The sequence below is a fragment of the Thermobia domestica genome, chromosome 4 (assembly GCF_964235325.1).
Source record: "Thermobia domestica chromosome 4, izTheDome1.hap1.1, whole genome shotgun sequence".
Classification (NCBI taxonomy): domain Eukaryota; kingdom Metazoa; phylum Arthropoda; class Insecta; order Zygentoma; family Lepismatidae; genus Thermobia; species Thermobia domestica.
This window is the reverse complement of record NC_137457.1, coordinates 29,362,506-29,386,430: the sequence shown is the minus strand read 5'-3', so window position 1 is coordinate 29,386,430 and position 23,925 is coordinate 29,362,506. Positions and strand designations below refer to the sequence as shown.

Sequence of the window (23,925 nt, the reverse complement as noted above, 5' to 3'; positions counted from 1 at the left end):
TAGAAATCAAAGTTTTTTTTAAAAAATAATTATGTTACTGAAATGAGTGTTTTATTGCTGTCAAACTCGAGACCATTGCATCAGCATTTAACTGACCTACCATTCTATAGTGATAAAAAGAATGCATGAAATGAATAAATGTTTCATCAGTACTGAGATGTGATAAAGCACGCGTAAGCATTTTTTTTCCCCCACTCACAACGACCTTTAAATGATGTGTTTGCAAGTTGAAGAGATTCATCAAGCATTAACGTTACGCATACGTAATTGTCGAAACAAAATCTGTATAGCGTATTTTTTTTTAATTATTGTGACTAAGCGGTTAGCGTACATGGTTCGTACGTGGAAGGTCCTGGTTCAAGCCTCGGTGGGTTTGCTTTCCACGTCGGTGCATGTCAAGCCTTTTCTGTAATTTAATATTCTCACACGTTATCATACATTCTTTTCAAAACTAAGCTAAATGGTTGACGTGCACACCTCATAATACATAAACGTACATAAATCGTCTATAATGACGAGTGATTTCATTACAAACAGTAAAACCCGATTCGGCCATGGTTAAAAATGAAAACAAACAAACAGGTACGGTAAAACAAATATGTAATGGGAAAAAAGGAATTGAGCAGCGTGAATTTGAGTTGATTTTTTGATTTTTTAATTTAGCGTCCCTTTCAGCAGCGAGGCTATATGAGACGCGGACCTACTGATTAACGTGGAATCCGAACCACATGAGCTCCCGCCGGGAATCGAACCCGGGCTTCCGACGCCAAAGGTGCGTATGCTAACCGCTTAGCCCAGGAAATCATAACATTCATGATAAATTCTTAACTAAGCAATTCATGTAAAGGTCCTGAGTTTGATTCCTGGCGGTGACGTTCAGAATCTCATTATGAAAGCACGCGTACTAAAAATCAAAGTTTTTTTAAAATAATTATGTTACTGAAATGTGTGTTTTATTGCTGTCAAACTCGAGACCATTACATCAGCATGTAACTGACCTGCCATTCTATAGTGATAAAAAAAGAATGCATGAATGAATGTTTCAACAGTACTGAGATGTGATAAAGCACTCGTAAGCATTTTTTTCTACTCACAACGACCTTTAAATGATGCGTTTGCAAGTTGAAGAGATTCACTAACCATTAACGTTACACATACGTAATTGTCAAAACAAAATCTGTATAGCGTAAATCTTTTTAACCACATATTCATGCACTCGTGGCTAAGTGGTTAGCGTACATGCTTCTAACGTGGAAGGTCCTGGTTCAATCCTCGGTGTGGTTTGCTTTCCCACATCGGAGCGTTGTCAAGCCTTTTCTGAAATTTAATATTCTCATGCGTTATCATACATTCTTTTCAAAACTAAGCTAAATGATTGACGTACACACCTCTGGCCCAGGTTCAATCTCGGGCGGTTGCTCGAATATCACGTTAAGCTGAAGGGACGCTAATGGTTTCAAAGGGTATCGAACCATATTATTCTCAGGCATAGTTTCTGAAATTTTGTAATGTATTCTTTTCAAAACTAAGCGCACACATCTTTGGCCATGGTTCAATTCCCGACGGGAGTTCACATTCAACATTAAGCTGAAGGGGCGCTAAACCATATCATTTATCGTGCTTACTTCTAATGTGTGGGGATCCTGATTCGTACTCCCACTTTCCCATTCCACTAATTTCTTCATAGTCTAAATATTTCGTACTAAAAGTAAAACAGTGTATTCGTGATCCGCCCACAAATATAAAATAAAAATGATTTTCGAATCTTGTGTGAAAGAATAAAATCTCACTGAACTTACCTCAAATTCAATGAACAAAAAGTCGGTGCAGTAAAGCTTCTTAAATGAAGACACTTTTCAAGAACAGACCTTCTCACACGATAGTTGAGAGCGGTGTAAGATTTGAAAAATGAAATTTAGATTTTTATTTAGGTCGCTGCGAAAACGACGTCACCGTCAGCCAATCAGAAACGAGGAAATTTATAAAATGACATCACAACGAACCAATCAAAACGCTCGCTGCTTTTGTCATGAATCACGAACCAAAACGATGTGTAACAATCGATCATGACGTCATTCACGTTTCTCAATAGTATCGCAATTCCGATCCCAAATGATTTCTACATGTCACTACTTGTCGTAACTGTGACGACATTTCATTTTCATCATATTCCATACGAGAATGTCAATGTTTGCTTTTTTCATGAATCATGCTGACACGTTCGTAGTAAAACTAAAGTAATGCGATCCGCTGACGTTTGCATTTTTTCAATCATATGTGCTTCTATGTCGTCACACAAAGAAGTCTATCAGCATTTTATTTTAATCCACGAACGGAAGCGTTACACTGTCAGATTTATTTTCTTAAAGTATAAGTGTATCCTTTTCAAGGACCATGGTTCGAAACCCACCAAGCATGATTAAATCCGAATTCATTCATAGCTAAGCGGTTAGGATACACATCTTTGGTTTGAAAGACCTGAGTTCGATTCCTGGAGAAACATTTCTTAGGATTTTTCTAAAACTTGGTTTCAATTTCTAGTTCGAAAATTTTAAAAGTTTAGTTCGATAAAAAGTTTGATTTGAGAAGCGTTACACTGTCAGATTTATTTTCTTAAAGTATATGTGTATCCTTTTCAAGGACCATGGTTCGAAACCCACCAAGATCGATTAAAACCGAATTCATTTAAGCGGTTAGCATACACATCTTTGGTTTGAAAGACCTGAGTTCGATTCCTGGAGAAACATTTCTTAGGATTTTTCTAAAACTTGGTTTCAATTTCTAGTTCGAAAATTTTAAAAGTTTAGTTCGATAAAAAGTTTGATTTGAGAAGCGTTACACTGTCAGATTTATTTTCTTAAAGTATATGTGTATCCTTTTCAAGGACCATGGTTCGAAACCCACCAAGCATGATTAAATCCGAATTCATTCATAGCTAAGCGGTTAGGATACACATCTTTGGTTTGAAAGACCTGAGTTCGATTCCTGGAGAAACATTTCTTAGGATTTTTCTAAAACTTGGTTTAAATTTCTAGTTCGAAAATTTTAAAAGTTTAGTTCGATAAAAAGTTTGATTTGAAAATTTTTAGATGTGATTTACATCTTTAGTTCGAAACTTTTGTTTTTAAAAATGTTTTAGTTCGACAAAATTTTGTTTCAATTTTTTTAGTTCGAAATTTTTTTTTGGGTTCGAAAATTTTTTGTTTGAAACTTTTTTGTTTCAAAATTTTTTAGTTCGAAAATTTTTGTTTAAATTTTTTTTTAGTTTTGAAATTTTTTTAGTTCGAAAAATTTTTTAGTTTAAAATTTCTTGTACTCTGCGGAACCGTTTCGAAAAGAATCGGAGCAGTTTAGGTAAGAAAAATCTGGCAACACTGTTTCCATTAATGAAGCGCTTACTGAGCAATAAATCGCTTAAACTCACAACAATGTGTTATAAGAAATCTACAAGCGACACCCCTCTTTCACCATTGTTACTTCCAGAGACATAGGCAACTAATTCAAGGACAGGATCTCCATCAAGGTAAAAAAGCTGGTAATCATCTTATCTGCCAAAGAGAACGATAATATTTAATGTAAACTTCAGTACAATATCATGATACCAAAAAGGGTTATTTAAGGATGGGGTTGAACCCTCCATGGGAACTTTAAGGTACCAAAAAGGATAACCATTAAAAAAAATCCAGGTCTAGGGTGGATCGTCGTCATAGCACTCTGAATGTCTAGCATTGGGGTTGGTGTGTAAGATTATGCGATTTCTATCAACCAATCAACATCGTGGTACCAAAGCAATCATCTTACCCGTAACATGGAAACAAATGAGTGATGGGGTTTTCCCACGTATTCTGTTCACCGTGTGGCGGGTCTAAGATCATGTGACCTCTGTCGGCCAATCAGAATCGAGGTACCAAAGTATACATCAGAAAGGACACCCTAATTTCAAAAGTCACAGGGCTTAAGATCACGTGACCTCTATCATCGTGGTACCAAAGGACTCATCTTACCCATAAAAAGGGAACGAATTTTAAAAATCCCAGGGCCTAAGATCACGTGACCTCTATCAGCCAATCATAAACACTCATCTTACCCGTAAAAGGGAACGAATTTCAAATATCGTAGGGTCTAAGATCACGTGACAGCTATCAACCAATCAAAACACACATCTTACCCGTAAAAGGGAACAAATTTCAAAAATCCCTGGTGAGGGAATTCCCCCGCGGGGTGACTCATGACGTCATACCACGTGACCTGGAAATTTGAATTTCCCGCGTGGGCGGGGCCTAACGTCACGTGACCTCTCTCAGCCAATCAGAATCGAGGTACCAAAGCATTCATCTTAGCCGTAAAAGGGAATAAATTTCAAAAATCCTGGTCATAAAAGAGAGTGAGGATGAGTCATTCGCGCCAACGCCGGGGACTACTACTAGGACAAAGTTCAACTGGGGCATGTACGAACCTAAGTTAAAGAGAAACATGCAGAAAGAGAAGAAAAAAGCTTATATACTTGGTGGACCCTTTTTCTTCAAACAGCCTTGTAACGGACAGACAGTATGATTATAGTATTCGATATTAACAATGGATATATATCACGTCCGTCTCACTTGCCTTATTACTGTTGTAGAGAATACCAATATTTGTAAATTTGTGGAAGTTTATTACTGTAAGGTTCATTAGTTTGCAACACTGAATAATAAAGCCGATGGTTTCGTTTAATGCGTAAATTTGAAATTTGTAATAAATTGATATAATACAATTTTAAAAAATAAATTTATGTTGGGTTAGCAATACTGTTAATTGGATGGTATTGCAGAATATGTCAAGCAATTTCCCTCTGCCAATATTTGTATGGTACAAATTTCAGTGTTTTGTATTTATTATTTTGAAAGTTACAAGGGCGCTTCAATATGGTCCACCCTGTATAGATGGAAAAAGTATAATTTCCCTCTTTGTACTGTGTGGCTGTGGAAGTTGTACTCTAATTGGAAAGGATTAATATAACGTGATATATCGTGAACACGTTTAGCATAATCAAATTGAAATGTACACGATGAACAGGATATTGTATTTGAATGAATTAATAGAAACTTAACGTCCCTTTCCAACATGTAACATTAGAATTCGGGGAAAAAATCTTGTATGGACCCAGCTAAATATTGTAGTGGTGAAGTTCAATGTTATTTTGTTGTTTGCATTTGATTAGTGCTGACATTTAATGACGAATTTACGTGTATCGTTTTTGCACTGTTGAAGTTACAGCTCTCGATTGGTAAGTGTCAAGGATAATGTCAGTCGTCTTTTTAGTGTTTGAATAAGGGCATAAATTATCCAAACATATAATTTTTAGGATTTTTTTTCTTGAGATAGAGTATTTGTGTCTCAAGTTGCCTCTAAAGTAATATATTCGGTAAACTTAGTAGGTATTAAACTAATTGGACATTTGAAAGTTCGAAATTATTGGAAAATTCGTCAACAAAACTGAAGTTGGAAATGATAATTGAGCATTTAAAATCGGACACATAATTAAACTGCATACGCTTTTATTCAAGAATTAAAGGTACGGTAGTTGTCTTTGAAATTGTAAACGTTTGATAGATGATGCTATTTTTGTTTCAATTTCAGAAACTATATAATATTGTAAAACTTTGTCTCATATAGGACTTTGGGTAGAGCATTTAATAAAAAGAGCGTCCGGAATCGACTCCCACTACCAGTTTTATTATAAAACTATTCTTTATAAAAAGTATTTTTACAAAATACTATACAAATTGATCTCTCTAGAATCAAGGTGAGTTATAGGTGGTCTTTGACCGTAAGGTCGCAGACAGAATCTCCAACAGAGCCCCGAAGCAGGCAAAGAGGAGTGGATTTTAGGTCCCCAAAGCTCCGAAGCAAGCAGTGGGTAGCTTAGATGGCCAACAGAGCCCCGAAGCAGGCAAAGCGGCTGAGGTTGGGATTCCCAGTCAGAGCCCCGAAGCAGGCAAAGCCCCGAAAGGATAGGCGTAGTCCCGAAGCAGATTCGAGGCCCTGGGGTTAGGTTACTCCTAAAGTCCCGAAGCAGACTAGAGGAGGGTCACCAGAAAACTGGTACAGAATTGCCTTCGTCCAGCCAATTTATAGGGTCCTTTTGGGTGGCGGTGGCGCTGCTGCTCCGATGTCGTCTTCTGCTCCATGGGAGGGGCCAGAAGCCGTCGTCTGCATGTGATTATAGGTCCCTCTGGTGGGAGATCCTCTTGCTGAACCATGTGGTGGTGTTTGTAAACATTGATGCGTGGAATTGCTTGTTTACGACATCACATAGGATATTACAATATAATTTGTTATTGGTTTTCCCAAATATAACTTTATCACTCAATATATTTCAGTTTAACGTCTCACAATTATGTCCTTTAGGCTAAGGGAGACGATGATTAAGGCAAGTGAATAATGATGGAAGAATTGGTGGAATCAAAACGTGGGAGGAAACGGGAGCATCCCTAGAAGACCCACGAACACGATGTTGTCCACCACGACGCGACGTTGCATACGTCGCATAAAAACGCAAAACACAGAAACTCAAAAACTCAACTAATCTAATTTAATGGATTGAACTTCAATGTATAACCCTTCCAAACCTTGGATGTGCCTTGAATAAAGGGTTCTTATGTTGATTATACGTATTTTAAATATATTTTTTTAAAGTTTCTGATAAATTTCAATTATGTTGCTTTTGAAAGATCCCGTAAAAATTCAATAAGGCATTGTGGGCTATAACTCATTTACCTCTACCTTACGGATACCCCTTCTACAAACTATAAACTTAAATATTCGATAAAATATGACGGTATACGTTACCAATTGGTACTGCTTCTACACTATTCTTGGTATCGACGTGGTGGGGGCGCCAGAATAAATTTTTAGAACTAATTCTGTTTAGGTCTACTTCTGTTTAGGTTTTCTGCCGTTTAGGGTTTGTGCAAGTAGTTGATTTCTAGGTCTTGTACCGTTTAGAGCTAGTGCCGCATCCCCGATCTCACAAATTGACCTGCTTTTTCGATTTACATTTCTCTGTCTTGTAATACACTGTTAGCTGTCCCAAATGTGGCTAGGATTTGTAAAATTAAAGCGGCAATGAAACTGAATTCTAATGTGCAATACTTTTATGAAAGTCCCGTAGCTTCAATAGATAACTCAGTACCTACATGACCTAATTCCCCATGAGAAAAAAAAAGACTCCAGAAAAGATACTATATATATCATCAAAATTCTCTGAAATATTTACCGTTGTTTCCAAGTGTCTAGTCCATCGTTAACCCACCAACCTCTTAAGCTTTTTGGCTTTGTACATCTATGACCCGATATTTTCTGAAAATCATGTACATATATTAACTTGACTAATTCAAAATACTCTTTTACATTGGTTATCGCTGAACCAGTATGAATTATAATAACGTGAAGTTGATTGTTATAGTAATGGATACAAGGGTCTAGTTTTTGAAGTTCTTTCGTAATAGTTTTTGAACACCTCTTTTGTATCTCGCCATCATACTAGCATCGTCATAACAATGGCAAATTATTCCTTCTTTTCAGAAATCCTGCTTTGGAAAGAGTTTCAAAGACTTTTCCTAGTATACCTTTAGATGATATATCCGAGAATTGAAAGATCCAATAAATATTCAGGCACCTTTCTTTCTTTCACAAATCTTACGACCACAGAGAAATTTTCCACACCAAAGGAGTCTCCAAAGGAAATATGATTCACTTTAATCATATTCTGTTGTTATTTTGTTCGGTACCATTTCTACCAATGCATCTATTATTTTGTTTTCAACTTCAGATGATGTATATTGAGCGTTGCGAGGAATATGTATAACTATGGACTTCTGTTTCGGATCTTTTTCCTTTGCATTCTTTAACAATGCTGTAAAAAGTCCAGTGGAACTAAATTCATAAGGATTTAATGCTTGGAAATCTTTGAATCCACCTCGATATGGTAGCTCATTTGCTGCGAGAAAGTACACTTCCTCAGCTACACATTTAACATTGTATACAGGGCCGGATTTAGGAGGGGTGCAAAGGTGCACGTGCACTCCCTTCCTTGTAAATATACACTATCTAAAAACGAGAAGCTAGCAGTGAAAATAGCCACACTTTCACAGTAACTTTCACAGTAATTATGTGATATCTTCAAATAGATAAAAGATAATCAAAATGTGGAACAAGAGCGCCCTAGGCAATGTTATTTTGCATGAGGTAGCGTTATCACGAGTCACCTAGTAGCTTTCCGTTTGCAGCCTTTTAGAAACACGAAAATAAATGCCGATTTTCAAAATGGCTCGAAATCGAAAGCAGATAAGTGAGTCGTGATAACGGTATCTCATGTAAAATAATATTGTCTAGGGAGATCTTGTTCCACAGTTCGATTATCTTTTATCTATTTGAAGATAACACATAATTACTGTAAAATTAGCGGTATTTTAATTTCGCCGTGATGGAGCCTCTTAAAAGAAAGCAGAGCTTTGCAAAAGCAATAGTTTAAGCCAATTTTGAAAAGGTTGAAGGACTAAGCAAGCAAAACAATATAGCATTTGTCAAGTATGGAAGAAACAGAAACCAGGATGAGAGAAGAAATTTTTTTCCTGCATAACACTTGCGACCCTGTTTAAAATACTCCCTTCCCCTCCGTTCTATGTATCAGCAGTGTCAGGTGTAAAGAATATTGTCACATGTCACTTTGAAGAGTTTCAGTGTGATTGATTATTTTGGTGGAGCCCCTCAGACAATCCTGGATCCGGCCCTGATTGTATATACATGTTTCTTACTATCTGCTCCGCACCTAGAATTATATTAACATCTTTTCTCCATCACTGTCTTAATTTAACTTCTTCTGAAATTTGAATTGCTTCTGTGTGGTTTTTAGATGGAAGAATGCTTATCAAATCCTTTCCCGTACTTCAATGCTGACTTCAGTCGCAAAATTCTATCACACGAAGTCTGATCCCATAAACTATGCCTTAAAAACGTCCTACAAGGATAGCAGAATTCTTGGTCCCTAAAAATGGAGTATTCTAACCAATATCTCATGTGATATTACTAATTTTGGAAACTTACGTTTTTTTTTCATTCATCAAACTTTGTTTTGAGGTACTTCCGTAAATTGTGCTGAGCTGGTCTTTCATTCCTAAGATCCGTCGCTTGTATATACAATGCAATTCGAATATGTAGTTTTGTACACTTCACAACATACTCTAATATTATCTAGTGAATTTTCAACTCCGGATATTTCATTGTGACTGTTCATCTTGGTTACTTGTGGATCACTGGTTTGAGAATGTGGTTCTCTCGGCCAACGAATAACAAACTTATCCATACTACTTTGAAAGGATTTTAACAAGAAACACCACCACTTAAAACTCACAATATTTAATTTTCTTGTAATGACAGTCACACTTAGATGAGCAAAATAAATATCGACATAAAATAATGTACCTTGAGAGTTGAAGGATTAATCTTTAGATATTTACTTTGTTCCAAATCAAGATCTTTTAACATTGAATCACTAGCTTATTGTCAGTAATATTTTTTGATTCAAAAATATGAAATTTTAAACTTTTACTGACTGAACCTGCACTCTCTACACAGCACATCATTCACATATGAGCATGAATCTTCTTGTTATTCCTCACAACATCTGTACATGTCCATTTACAGACACAAGTGAAAGATGTCTTGATAAAAGTCGGCAAGGGGTACCATAAAGGGAAGATTCTTTTGATTATTTTTTTCAATATCTCGCGCCGTTCGCAAGATTTGAACCTACTTCCGGGTGGAGTTTCTAATTCTTCTAATAAGCAAATACATTATACACACAATTAATTATAATATCAGTGGTATATTGTGTTCATTGGGCAAAACACTCAAACAATAAATATTCATCTTAGACTGGAGAAATGGTTATCCTCCGTTTTTCATTATCATTTGGCCATGAAACAAACGCCGGAGACATACTAACCCCGTATACAAATGTATGGTGTTGGAATGCATAACTTCTAGGTTATGTTGCTTTAATTTTTAAAAATTCAATACTTCCAGTGTACTCCTAAAAGTGTAATAAAGAAATAACGACCATTTTTAAATATTCAATTGGAGCTGAACAATCTACACAAAATCTGCAATCTATCACTGAAAACTGCATCTTTCTATAACTTGTGGTCTCCGAGATATCACTGTCAAAAAATTGGGCACAATCATATAAACGTCCCCAAACATAAACTTTTCTTGACCGGGCCCCCGCGTAGCGTAGTGGCTAACGCTCTCGCCTTCGGTGCGAGCGGTCCCGGGTTCGATTCCCGGTGGGGGCACTCGGTCGAAAAAGTGTAAAACGCTTTTCCAGGCCAGCCACCCTCAATGAGGTTTTCCTGGGTTTTCCTCATTCACACCAGGCAAATGCCGGGGTGGTACCTAACTTATAGGTCCCAGGCCGCTTCCTTCCTTCCTCAGTCCTTTCTTCCTTCCCTTTCCCCGGATTGTGTGCTCGCCGAGGGACGTCATCCCTCAATCGTGAAGGGCTAAATGGCCTTAGATGCTGAAAGCCCAGAAATCTAAATCTTAATCCTAATCCCCTACTTTTCTTGACCACAAAAATATAAACCTAGCATTAATATATAAATAATACTGGTACATTTGAATCCAAAGTTTAAATTGTTTCTAACATGTAAGCTTCTCCAATAAAACTATTTAACAAGAGTTATTTTATGTAGTTACAAATGTGGATTATCAGTTTTAAAATGAAAGAAAAAAAGGGTAACTAGTCTAGGAATTTAAGTATTGTTTAAGAGTGGTTAAGAAACGCTGTATTACGTTTATTAGTCTGATCTCTCTCACCAAAAATATGTTGTGTATGTTTGTTCTATCCTACTGAGATTCGAAAAGACAGCTGAATAAAATAACAATGGTTTAATTCAGACTCTAGGCTATACATTCTGACGTAATAAATCATAGAGTTGATTCTAAAAACTTTTGTCAGTCAAATCTTGTCTAGTGTAAATATCAGTAAATGTCGAGATTATGTTAAAAGTTCTTCTTGCTTAGGTTTTTAGTCCTTTTGTGGTCCCCAATTTCCCCTGTTTCTTCAACCTTTGCCTATTTGAAACCCGAAATGACAAAAATTAGTATCGATCGATGAACGGTATCTCTAAATTAATAAACCTAATATAAAACATGTCAAGCAATTTGTGTTGATCTCTCACTTGAGAAGCATGCCTAAATTTTGAGTGGAGGGCCTTAGCCCCCGTGTGCCTCCTGTAGCTACGGCCTGCCGCAGATATAATGTAGGTTATCTAATACAAAACAATTATTTTCGGTATTCAAAAAAAAAAAAAGAAAAGAAAAGAAAAGTCACCCTATAAATGTATCTGCTCTTTCGCTTGCTCCTCCCTCCAAGAAATGAAAGCTGCCTCCGTCACTGCTCCCTGGTTATGGATCTAAGACCTCACACACACGATGGAAACGTTATTGCCGCCACTGACTAAGATATTTTGTGGGCATCTAATAGAGTCAATTATTCTTATTTGAAAAACGTTTAATGGTTATTGTAGTTAGGTAATGAAATGATAAGTTGCTTCCATTTTTTATTTAAAAAAGAATAATATAAATAAAACCTTCCCAATAACATTGAAAAATTACGTCCTCTACAAAGTCCCCCCCCACCTCCTTTGCTTGACCAGGGCATGAGAGAGAGACAGAGAGAGAGAGAGAAAGAGAGAGAGAGAGAGAGAGAGGGAGAATGTGCCTAGCGATTTTAGACGTAGCATACAAAATACAACACTGTTGTTGGATCAATTTGAACAAAACGGTGAAATGGATTACCGTTTGTCTGGTGTGAGTGCTTGCGTTGGTACATTTTGTTAGCGTATAGCAAAGTATCGAAACCCCTACGTTGTTTATAGTTCCCCGTTTATATTCCTGGGAAAAGGGGCTTCAGCTCTTGGGGGTGATTAATGCATGAACAGGATTTAATTGCTTATCCACTTGCCTACTCTCTCAGTCTCGATATGGTTTGGTATTGGAGAGTTAGCAGTGGCGAAGCGTGGGGGTAGGGAAATAAGGGGAACGGGTTGGGCAGACAAAAAAAAATCGAGAGAGAAAGAGAGGACAGTGTTTCCAACGTCAAGTGTTTCCCACTACATGTGACGATTTCATAATAGCGTCAATCAGTTAATATTGGTCGGTAGCGGGTCGGCGGTAAACCTGGAGATTTCGAAAAACGAGGGCAAGTCAGAAAGTAAAGAGACGCGAGAAACGGTACATTTACTCTAATGATGGAAAACTGAAACACATATTATATTTCTACATAATCTCTCTGAACTTCAACGCACTTTTCTCTACGTTTCACAAGTTTTTTGATTCAATTGAAGAAAGAAAAATAAAGTTTTCCGGTTGCATCTGTAACCAATTTTGCACCGCATCAATGACTTCTGCATCGGTTTCAAATATTTTGCCCCTTAGCGCTTCCTTCAATGGAATACGCTAAACCATGACTGATATGTAAAATATTGGAGATTTCGTCCACTGAGATTCGTCTGTTTTCCATCATGATACACTTAACGACTTTCAAATTGCCCTAAGTCGTTGACGTCACTGGGGTGCCCGATCTTTCCTCATCACATAAAGAAGTTCTTCCCTGTTTGAAACGCTCTATCTATTCGTAAATCTTGCTTCGCGATAAACAGCTGTCACCAATAGCAAATCACTGCCTTAATTTTCTCCTTAGTGCAGATCGACAATGGAGCTGCCATGTTTAACAGTCTGCTACAGTTCAACGACTAACGCGGGAATAAGTGTGGCACGTTGCATAGAAGTGTTGCAGACGACACTAAATTCAGCGCTGGATACTAGCAGTGTTACCAAATCCTAGTGCGAGAAATTGCGTTCCTTTTCCCGTTTGACTTTCCCTCGTGCCTTTTCTGTGTGCCATTTTTCTCCGTGTAATAATACTAGGAAGACTGCATTGCAGATACTTGCGAATTGCTAATAAGTGAAATGGTAAAACTACCTGTAGTACTGTAATAACTGTCAATGACACATGTCCTTTCCTTCAGTTTTCACTACATATGTGTCACTTAACGTTCGACTTCTCCCAACACATGCTCATTTGTCTCATATTTTTTGTGTCTGAATGTATTTGTGATTAAAATAGACCTTTCAAAACCAAGACATTCACATGACTTTAGGAAAGACTTTAAATGACCTAACTTTGAAATATCGACTACAAAGCATAGATAATTAGGGAACAGCTACCACGATTTTGAAATAAAATTAATTTTGTAGATTAATGTCGCACGATTATGCACCGAGGCTAAGAAAGACAACAATGATGGCGATGGATGAAATGGTAAAATAAAATGAGTGCCATAAAATGGAATAACCTCGAGGAAACTCACACATACGGTGTTTGTCCACCACAGTGCTCAATGAGCTGAAATCGAACCAGCGACCCCACGCAACAGAAGTGAGCGCTCGGTCCCCTGCCGTGATTTCGATTTCCTTATTTACTTATTATGAAGTATTCACGTAATGAGAAAAGCGATTTACTCAAATTTATAGATTATGCATCAGTAATAAGCATAATCTTCTATCTGTCGTCAGCTTTAATTTCTAGGGGGATGGAGGAACAGATAATTTTTTGGACGGCAGCTCTGTTAGTTGTACATTATCATCATCATCATCATAGGAATACTGCAATTAATGACAGGCAAAAGCTTCCATGCTCCACAGTCTTCCGTTAACCGCTTCGTCTTCACGTATGACTTTTCCGTTTCGATATCGTCCATTAAGTGTAGTCTCTTTCGCCCCCTTCCTCTTTTTCCTGCCACCATACTCTCTAGTACATCCTTCATGATATAGTTTCTTCTTAGCCAATGCCACAACCAGTTTCTCTTCCTCTTCTTAATAATATCTATAAATTGTTCTTTTCTCTCCCTTCCTTTCTAACACCCTCTCATTCGGTTTCAACTCTTCCAATTAATTCTCTCCATTCATCTCCACACCTACATTTCAGAAGCTTCCTGTTGTTTTTCATCATTTTTGCATAATGTACATGTTTCTGCCTAATACACTACAATGCTCCATTTCTCAATATCTTATTTAATAACACAATAGTCTTTTCTTCCTCCTAAAGGCTTCTTTCGCCATTCCTATCCTTGCTTTAACTTTACGTTCGTACTTCGTATCATCACTAATAATACTACTCAGGTATCGAAAACAAGACACTTGTTCTATTTTCTACCCTCTTGCTTCTATATTTGAGACTGATCGCTTCGTTCCAGTCACCATAGCTGGAGGCAGGTGTAGCCACCGCGACATTTTGTCACTGGCTGCCACCTTGCATCATCACAAAATTATTTCTTAAATATAAACTCTAAAACAGTGTTTCTCAACCTAATTCCTATCGCGACCCTCATTTTATCACATCTTTTTGCCAGCGACCCCCTAGTAATTTCTGGTTTGAAATAAGCTTGTGTGGGGTTTTTAATGTATCAATTGTGGAGATTTCACGATATTCATGTATTCTATGTAGTGGCTACAGTAACTTCCCTAAAAGCGAATGGATTAAAACCAAATTTGGTCAGTTCATTCATATTACAAATATCGAATCCGATCAGTCATACCGTTCCAAAATGGAGGCCGTTTGAAAATTCTAAAACCTCACAACTCTCTTAATTTTGGATCATCTATCTATTAAAATGTTACAATAGCAATTAAAAGCGCCTGAGCTCCAACCTATAACTTTGGCTTTTAAATCTCTCATTTACGGTTATGTGTGATTTCACGTTTAACAGAGACAAACATTTTGAGTATTTGTACTTTAAATACTCTAAATTAGTTAACTATATCTTTTTCATGAAGTTTATGATATAAAATTATTGTTCAAAGCCTTTGTATTTTAATAAACCTTCTGTAAAATCAATGCATGTGAATTGTGCTTCCATCTTCCGAGTTCTTTTAAACTATGTTTATATGTTTGTGGTCAATCTTTCGACAATGAGATCTCGGAAACTACAGGCTCTAGAAAGATGACGTTTTCACTGATCGATTGGAAATTTTGTGTAGATTGTCCAGTTCTAATTGAATATTTTTAAAAAACTTATTTCTTTATTACTTTTTTAGGGTACACTGGAAGCGTTGATTTTTTTTTTAAAAAAAAAAGCATCATATCCTATACGTTATTCTAACACCACAATGTTGTATATTGGTGTTGTATATGTCTCAGGCGTTTGTTCCATGGCCAAATAATAGTGAAAAAGGAAGGATAACCATTTCTCGAGTCTAAGATAAATGTTTATTTTTTGTGTGTTTTGCCCAATGAACACCATATATAACTGACATTATAATTAATTGTATATGTAATGTTTTTGCTTATTACATACTGCATGCAAGAAGAAAGAAAACACTGGTCATACATGAATTAGAAACTCCAACCGGAAGTAGGCTCAAATCTTGCAAACGGTGCGAAATATTGAGAAAAAATAATCGAAAAAATCTCCCCTTTATGATACCCCTTGCCGATTTTTTTTTTTTTTTAATCAAGACGTCTTTCACTTGTGTCTATAAAGGGACATGTACATATGTTGTGAGGAATGAGAAGGAGATTAATGCTCATATGCGAATGATGCGCTGTGTAGAGAGCGCAGGTTCAGCTAGTATGATAAAAAAAAATAAAGTGATTCCTAATTTTGGTTGAAAAAAAGCTTGAACAGCTGTTTAAAAAGTTATTGAGTGTTTTAACTTTCGAGAAGCCGCCACTTTCAGTTACCCCATATTGTAAATTTGGTACATTGTTCTGTACGTGTTCAATGTCACAAGAACCTGTTAAAAGCAAGTTGTTTTCATGTAAAATTTAGGAAACAAATAAACTCCCACACCAAAAATCTACCTTCATTGTGGTGAGTTTGCTGGAAACAAGGCTATTCACTCATAGACATACATGTACGTATCATATTAGATTTCAGTTTTAATTGTGTTTCAATATGCAGGTTTTGTTGCATTTGTATTTTCCTGGTATTTCAATATGCAGTTCTCATTAGTTTCATATCGTGTCAGTTTCATGTAAATTGATTTTTAAATAACTCTGCACCTGTTGAAAATGTTTAGTAGACTTTTTTTTTTTTTTTTTTGTTAGCAGTAGGTTTAAAAACAAAAATATGTCTGTCGGAACAAAATTCAAAATAATATTTAAAAATATTTTCAGTTTATCTTCGCGACATCCCATGAAACCCTCTCGCAACCCCCCACGTTGGGAAACCTTGCTTTAAAATATTACTCACCTTCCTTGACTATAGTGAGATTCTGAAAGTATTTTCAAATGTACTCATTTTGTTCGCGAATCTGGCGAAATTTTGAGTGATCTAGTTGGCAACAATGGAAAAGGACGACGGTGCAAAATGACCGGACAGTGCTACACTCCCACCTCTGCCATTGGTGTATTGAAAAGAACTTTCGCCTGCAGGGTTGGGTATTAATAATAATGATCAATTGTAGCTTTATAATGTATCATTTTTTCTAGCTGTATGATGTAACTGTAATTTTTCTCTTTTTTTTTCCCTGTCTCACCAAAGGGGACTCAAAAAAAAAAATGAGAAAATGAAGCTTAATAAAATAAAACGAAATCTCTGACTATTGATTGATCATTTATAACAACAGTAATAATAATGTAGTCAGAACAAACCCTAAAGCGCCACTGTTTCATATTCGATTTAGCATTTTAAAATCTGTTCATATCCAACAGTAATCACTGTTGTTGTGCAAATAAAATATATATGCTACAAAACACAAATACAATCACATCTATACAACGGACATAATAAAAGAATATAAATTTGTTTGTAGATTTGGGACAATTGATGGTATCTTTAATTAACTGTTAAACTTTGTTTTATAGGGTCAAACCAAATAAAGTTGTGAAGCAATTGAATTGGTTAGTGCAATAACTGCCTAAGATCAAAATGTTTGAAGGTTATTTCATTCCCCCTAGAGTGCAGGTAGCTCAGATAATTATCGTATATTTAAACAATATTGTTGTACAGAAAACACTGGTGTAAAACTATTTATGAAGTAATTAATATTCAGTGGCGTATTTAGGGGGGGCTTCCGGGCTTAAGCCCTTCCCGAAATCTTACTTACTATAGTAAAGTGTATGAAATATCTTGCAGAATTTTCACATTTTCAGGCAAAGCTCCCCGAAAGTTAGCAAAGCCCCTCCCCCGAAACAAAATCGTAAATACGCAACTGCTATATTTCAATCATCAGTCATTATAACTTAAGAAACATGGAGGCCGGTAGCCAGTCCAAAAATTTAGGGAGGGCGGCTGAAGTTAGGGGGGCCCGATCCAACCATATTATAGTTCATCACCACATTATAGTTCATTTGCAAGTCTACCGTGAAAATTTTAGGGGGGCGGCGAAAATTTAGGGCGTCTCGGCCCCCCTTAGACCCCCCTGGATACGGACCCGGAAATATGTTCATTACTTCCTAAGCCCGTCAGTTTATCTACAATTTGAGAGCATATTCATCCAGCAGAGTTGTCAACCTCTAATAATGGATGCACGTGATAAACTGACGTGATTGAGCTTAACGTCCCACGTTATGCCCATTAGGCTAAGGGAGACGATGATTAAAGCAAGTGAATGATGATGGAAGAATTAGTGGAATGAAAAAGTGAGAGGAAACGAGACTACCCCGAGAAAACTCACCGAGCAGAATATTGTCCACCACAAGACTTGCTTGGCCGGGAATCGAACCAGGGGCCAAATGCAACAGAGATAGGTGCTCGAACCAGTGAGCCACCGTAACCCTGCACGTGATAATTGTAGAAACAAGTATAATAGTACTAATAATATATAATAATCTTATCTAATGATCTTTAGTTTCAAACTTTAAATTGGCGTCATTTTCCTCATCATCCTTTAACACTTACTAACACTATTCTGAACAACAATAATATTTCCATTTCCTCATAAACGTAATTCAATTTAAAGAATGGATGCAGGGTTGCAATTTGCCAATTCTCAAATCGTTATTGATTTATTAATACTAATAATATATAATAAACTTATCTAATGATCTTTAGTTTCAAACTTTAAATTGGCGTCATTTTCCTCATCATCCTTTAACACTTACTAACACTATTCTGAACAACAATAATATTTCCATTTCCTCATAAACGTAATTTAATTTAAAGAATGTATGCAGGGTTGCAATTTGCCAATTCTCAAATCGTTATTGATTTATTAATACTAATAATATATAATAAACTTATCTAATGATCTTTAGTTTCAAACTTTAAATTGGCGTCATTTTCCTCATCATCCTTTAACACTTACTAACACTATTCTGAACAACAATAATATTTCCATTTCCTCATAAACGTAATTTAATTTAAAGAATGTATGCAGGGTTGCAATTTGCCAATTCTCAAATCGTTATTGATTTATTAATACTAATAATACTAATAATATATAATAAACTTATCTAATGATCTTTAGTTTCAAACTTTAAATTGGCGTCATTTTCCTCATCATCCTTTAACACTTACTAACACTATTCTGAACAACAATAATATTTCCATTTCCTCATAAACGTAATTTAATTTAAAGAATGGATGCAGGGTTGCAATTTGACAATTCTCAAATCGTTATTGATTTATTAATACTAATAATACTACTAATAATACTAATAATATATAATAAACTTGTCTAATGATCTTCAGATTCAAACTTTAAATTGGCGTCATTTTCCTCATCATCCTTTAACACTTACTAACACTGTTCTGAACAACAATAATATTTCCATTTCCTCATAAACGTAATTTAATTTAAAGAATGGATGCAGGGTTGCAATTTGCCAATTCTCAAATCGTTATTGATTTATTAATACTAATAATATATAATAAACTTGTCTAATGATCTTCAGTTTCAAACTTTAAATTGGCGTCATTTTCCTCATCATCCTTTAACACTTACTAACACTGTTCTGAACAACAATAATATTTCCATTTCCTCATAAACGTAATTCAATTTAAAGAATAGATGCAGGGATGCAATTTGCCAATTCTCAAATCATTATTGATTTATTTTAGGGGGAACGACTGTTAAAAACCTCTCAATGTGTTTGTTTTATAATTATTTAATGCACATCTACAATTGAGTGCCTGAAAGTGAGAAGGGGCTATGCCACACAACCTGAAATTTTGATGTAAATACAGTTACTGTTGGTGCTGTTAACAATTTTTCCAATTACCCTGTTGATATTTGAAAGCAAATAAGCGATTGCCCAATAACAATAACCATACGTTATGCATTTTGTGCTTAATATAATAAAACTTCATTTTTCTCAAAACTATCTGTTTGTGGCATAGCCCCTTCTCACTCTCAAGCACTCATTTTATCTGCACATTCAAAAACTGCAACAAAAAAAAAGAAAAAAAAAGAAAGAAAGAAAGAAAGAAAAAGAAAGAAAAAAAGAAAAAAGAAAAAAATTGCTTTCTAAACTTATCGTATATTCATCTATTATCGCAAGAGCATTATCGTATATTGCACTCTGGTGCATGGTGTTCTTAGTTCGATCCAAGCTCGCGCCAAGTAAACTTTGTGGTGGGCAAACACCATATGAGTGGGTTTTCTCGAGGTTCTTCCGTTTCCATCCACTTTCTTCATTCCAAATTCATTTCTAATAATCACCATCTCCTTTAGCCTAGCCGGACTTACAGTGAGACGTAAAACTTAAAGATTTCGTATATTGCCATAAGGCTTAAAATTATCGCATGGTTGGCAAGCCTGATAGTTAGTGATGCCAACCAGAATCCTGTCTCAAGAAACAAAATATCTCATTTTGCCTCTCAATTTCCCATGTTATACTAATTGCAAATGTAATATTAGAGGGGTATATGAAAAATTAAACTTTTAAATGTTACTTTTTAAAATAGTTGAACGAATTAATCCGTAAATGATTATTTCTCATTTGATAATAATACCTTTTTCTTTCTTTCATTTATTTTATTCATATAGTTATTTTTTCTTAAACACTCGAGCACAAATTCTCTTCCTTGTTGTTTGGATTTTTAACATCATATTTTGATTACATCACTTCAAAAACCACTTCTGCACCGGCACGCGCTTTCTTGACAGCGAAGGAAACACTTAAAATGAGCCGTGAATTTTATACAGTATATTAGCCTTTGGCTAGCTGGGGGTTCCGGCCCCAGACCTCCATGTTTGTTCGGCCTACGGCCTCGCACCTCTTAAGCCCACAATTCTACCGAACTTCAAGTTTCTTTTCGTATTTCAACTAACTAAAAGATAAGATTTTGTATCCCAAGAAAACGCCCAATTTAATAACATCGAAATTTTGCATTTCCACTTTTGACCCCTAAAAACTAAAAAATATTCAATTTTGGCAATTTTCCTGTGTGTTAGTTCAGAAGGGCTACAATCATACTACATTTAATTATTGTACCCTATAGAAAGTGCCAAACATTTTGAGGTGTAGATGTCCCATATATATTTAATATATAACATGGGAAAGATTTTAAAGTTCCTCATAAAACCACTCTCAGTTGGAACTTTTATTTTTGATAATTTACTTAGGTAATGTTAACGAAAGCGTACAAGCATACCGAATTTCAATTCCAAGTACCTAAAATATGACATTCTAGGTTTTAAAAGAAGCCTATTTAAATAATATGGAGAATTTCTTCATCCCTCCCCCTTTAGACTTCCTAAAAATTAAATATATATATATATATATATATATATATATATATATATTCACTTTTGGCAAATTTCCTGTGAGTTAATCCCGAAAAATTACAACTATGCCAAATTTGAAGTTTCCACGTCAACCGGAAGTACCCATTATTTTATGTCAGTAAGTTCATGTAGTTTTATATATAGTTAGGAAGGATCAATGTATGCATATTTGAAAAATCTCATATTTGTTGAGCTTATCCCTTTCCAAAAATAATAATGTTAAAAATTCTCTTGAAATGGGATTTTGTGCGAACGCTCCCGGGCTCGATTCCCGGTGGGGCACTTAATCGAAAAAAGCGTAAAGAGCTTTTTCTGGTCAGCCATCTTGAATGAGGTTTCCCTCATTTGCACCAGGCAAAATGCCGGGGTGGTACCTAAATTATGTCCCAGGCCGCTTCCTTCTTTCGCAATCCTTTCTTCCTTCCCTGTCCCCGGATAGTGTGCACGCCGAGAGACGTCATCCCTTATGCGTGACGGGCTAAATGGCCATAGATGCCGAAAACCCAGAAATCTAAATTCTAAATGGGATTTTTTTTTTACATACGTTGACATCGCTGATCAGAACAAAAACGGTAAGGGTTGGCGTAAAACGATTTCCTGATACGGAACCAGTGTTTCAAAAGTAAGATTCATTTCCATTGTTATCTTTCTATTTCAGCCAAAGGTCGTAGAAAGCTATCGTTCACGGTTTGAGTGTCGATCTCTGCAAAGCCAAAGCAGAAATAAGAAGAAATTCTTGTCGTTACATATTTAGCGATCCAAAAAGAAATGCAATCTTCATCCTTTATTCTTCTCTCATAAGAAACTTTAAGTGTTAGGATAGGGGAAGAATTGATAATGATGATGGCATTTCGGTAGGAGGTAGAATAATTAGATGCATAAGATTTGCAGACGATATGGCGCTTGTTGCCGAATCTGAAAAGGAAATCAATAAAATGTTGGAAAACCTGAGGATGGACTTTGAGGAATATGGGATGAAAATAAATGTTAGAAAGACAAAAGCTATGGTGATTGGAACGAAGGGATCTGTCAAATATAAAAGTGAGAAGGGAAAAAATAGAACAAGTGAATAGTTTTCGATACCTGGGTAGTGTCCTTAGTAATGACATGAAATGCGAACGTGAAATAAAAGCAAGGATAGGAATGGCGAAAGAAGCCTTTAGGAGGAAGAAAAGTCTCTTTTGTGGGACCTTGAATAAAGAGTTGAGAAAAAGACTCATAAAATGCTTCGTGTGGAGTGTTTTATTGTATGGGGCGGAAACGTGGACATTACGTAAAGGTAACGAAAATCGACTGGAAGCCTTCGAAATGTGGGTGTGGAGAAGAATGGAAAGAATTAGTTGGGTCGAGCGCGAAACAAAGGAGAGGGTGTTAGAACTGGTGGTGGAGAAAAGAACACTTTTAGATATTATTAAGAAGAGGAAGAGAAACTGGTTGGGACATTGCCTAAGGAGAAATTGTATCATGAGGGACGTCCTAGAGGGTATGGTGGCAGGAAAGAGAGGGAGGGGGCGAAGGAGACTACAATTAATAGATGATATTAAAACAGAAAGATCATACGCGAACACGAAGAAGTTAGCGGAGGACCGTGGAGCATGGAAGCTTCTCATCTGCGGCAACTGACCTGCCATAATGGCAGAATACCTATGATGATGATGATGATGATGATATTATTCTCTTGAAATCGACTACAAATGTCCAATTTCGATATAGATACCCGAAGTACAAAATGAATAATACGTAAAATAGCAACAATCGGATCTTTCTTGCTATGGGTGAATTGATACAATAATCGGCTACACCTTAACTCTAATCCCTCTACTGAAACCGGAAGTAATAGAATACATACTTTCCGGTTTTAAATATTGGTCACCATAGAATACAGAAATGGTAATATAAGTATATACGAAAAACAACCTTATGTGAATTTATTGTTCCAAGAATAGTTCCAATCGTGGCTCTACTTCTTGTTCACCTTAAAAATACCAAAATCCCAAAAAGATTAAAGGCTATTTATGGTTGTTAGCATAACTAACCAGGGATGCCCACAGGCGAATTTTAGGGCACAGTTCAATCCATGAAATTTTATGGGAGTGATAAGTTTTCAATGGAAATGGCACCATTAAACTTCAACTATACCATAATGACACTTTTAAGAACGGAAAACGTTCCGACATTGAATAAAATTTAGTCTACAAAACAAATTATATTGATCTTCTCTATCTACTACTTCTTTGAGAGATGGGTAAATTGGGATGAACTACGGCCTAGCATGTGACGGGAAAGGGTACGTGTGCAGCTAACCAGGGGAATGTAGACTCCTATAGTATGTCCAATGCTCATCCACTTCAAATAGGACACAGGATCACTTACAACAAAGCCACACCCGTTATGCACTTGGAAAATTTGAAGTTATTTGAATAGTAAAGATTGATTATAAGAACACAAACTCGTAGTTCAAACATAATATTTTACAAAATTATTATATCTCATTGAGATGAATAAAATGATGTGGGTCAGTGTAAATCCTCATGCGTAGTTTTCGAGGAAGTTAAGAAAAACTAATATCTTTGTAAACCTAAAAATGTACGCAGTACGATAGTCAAGTCACACTGTAAGATAAAAATGATACTAAAGTATATCATCATCAATCTTCTCATTCTGAAGCCGCATTCAAAGATAAAGCTGATACTAGAGTATACCTTCATAAAACTTTTCATTCTGAAGCCACTTTCTAAGATAAAATTGATACTAAAGTATATTGTCATCAATTTCTTCATTCCGAATCCACCTTCTAAGATAGAACTGATACTAGAGTATACCATCATCAAACCTTTCCTTCTGAATCCATCTTCTAAGATAAAATGATACTAAAGTCTACCGTCATCAATCTTTTCATTCTGAAGCCACATTCAAAGATAAAACCGATACTAAAGTATACCTTCATCAAGCTTTTCATTCTGGAGCCTCCTTCTAAAATAAAATTGATACTAAAGTCTACCGTCATCAATCTATTCATTCTGAAGCCACATTCAAAGATAAAACCGATACTAACCGATACTTCATCAAGCTTTTCACTCTGGAGCCACTTTCTAAGATAAAATTGATACTAAAGTATATCGTCATCAATCTCTTCATTCCGAA

General features: G+C 36.0%; 1 protein-coding gene and 1 non-coding gene across 2 annotated transcripts in view; one reads left to right on the top strand and one right to left on the bottom strand.

Annotated features, from left to right (window-relative positions):
• Positions 1-23,925, bottom strand: part of LOC145683283 (histone-lysine N-methyltransferase SETMAR-like) — a 159,687-nt gene that overhangs the window by 31,669 nt on the left and 104,093 nt on the right. The gene's annotated exons all lie outside the window — the stretch shown is intronic.
• Positions 10,263-10,337, top strand: TRNAR-UCG (transfer RNA arginine (anticodon UCG)). The gene has a single exon. It is a non-coding gene; the product is annotated as a tRNA-Arg (tRNA).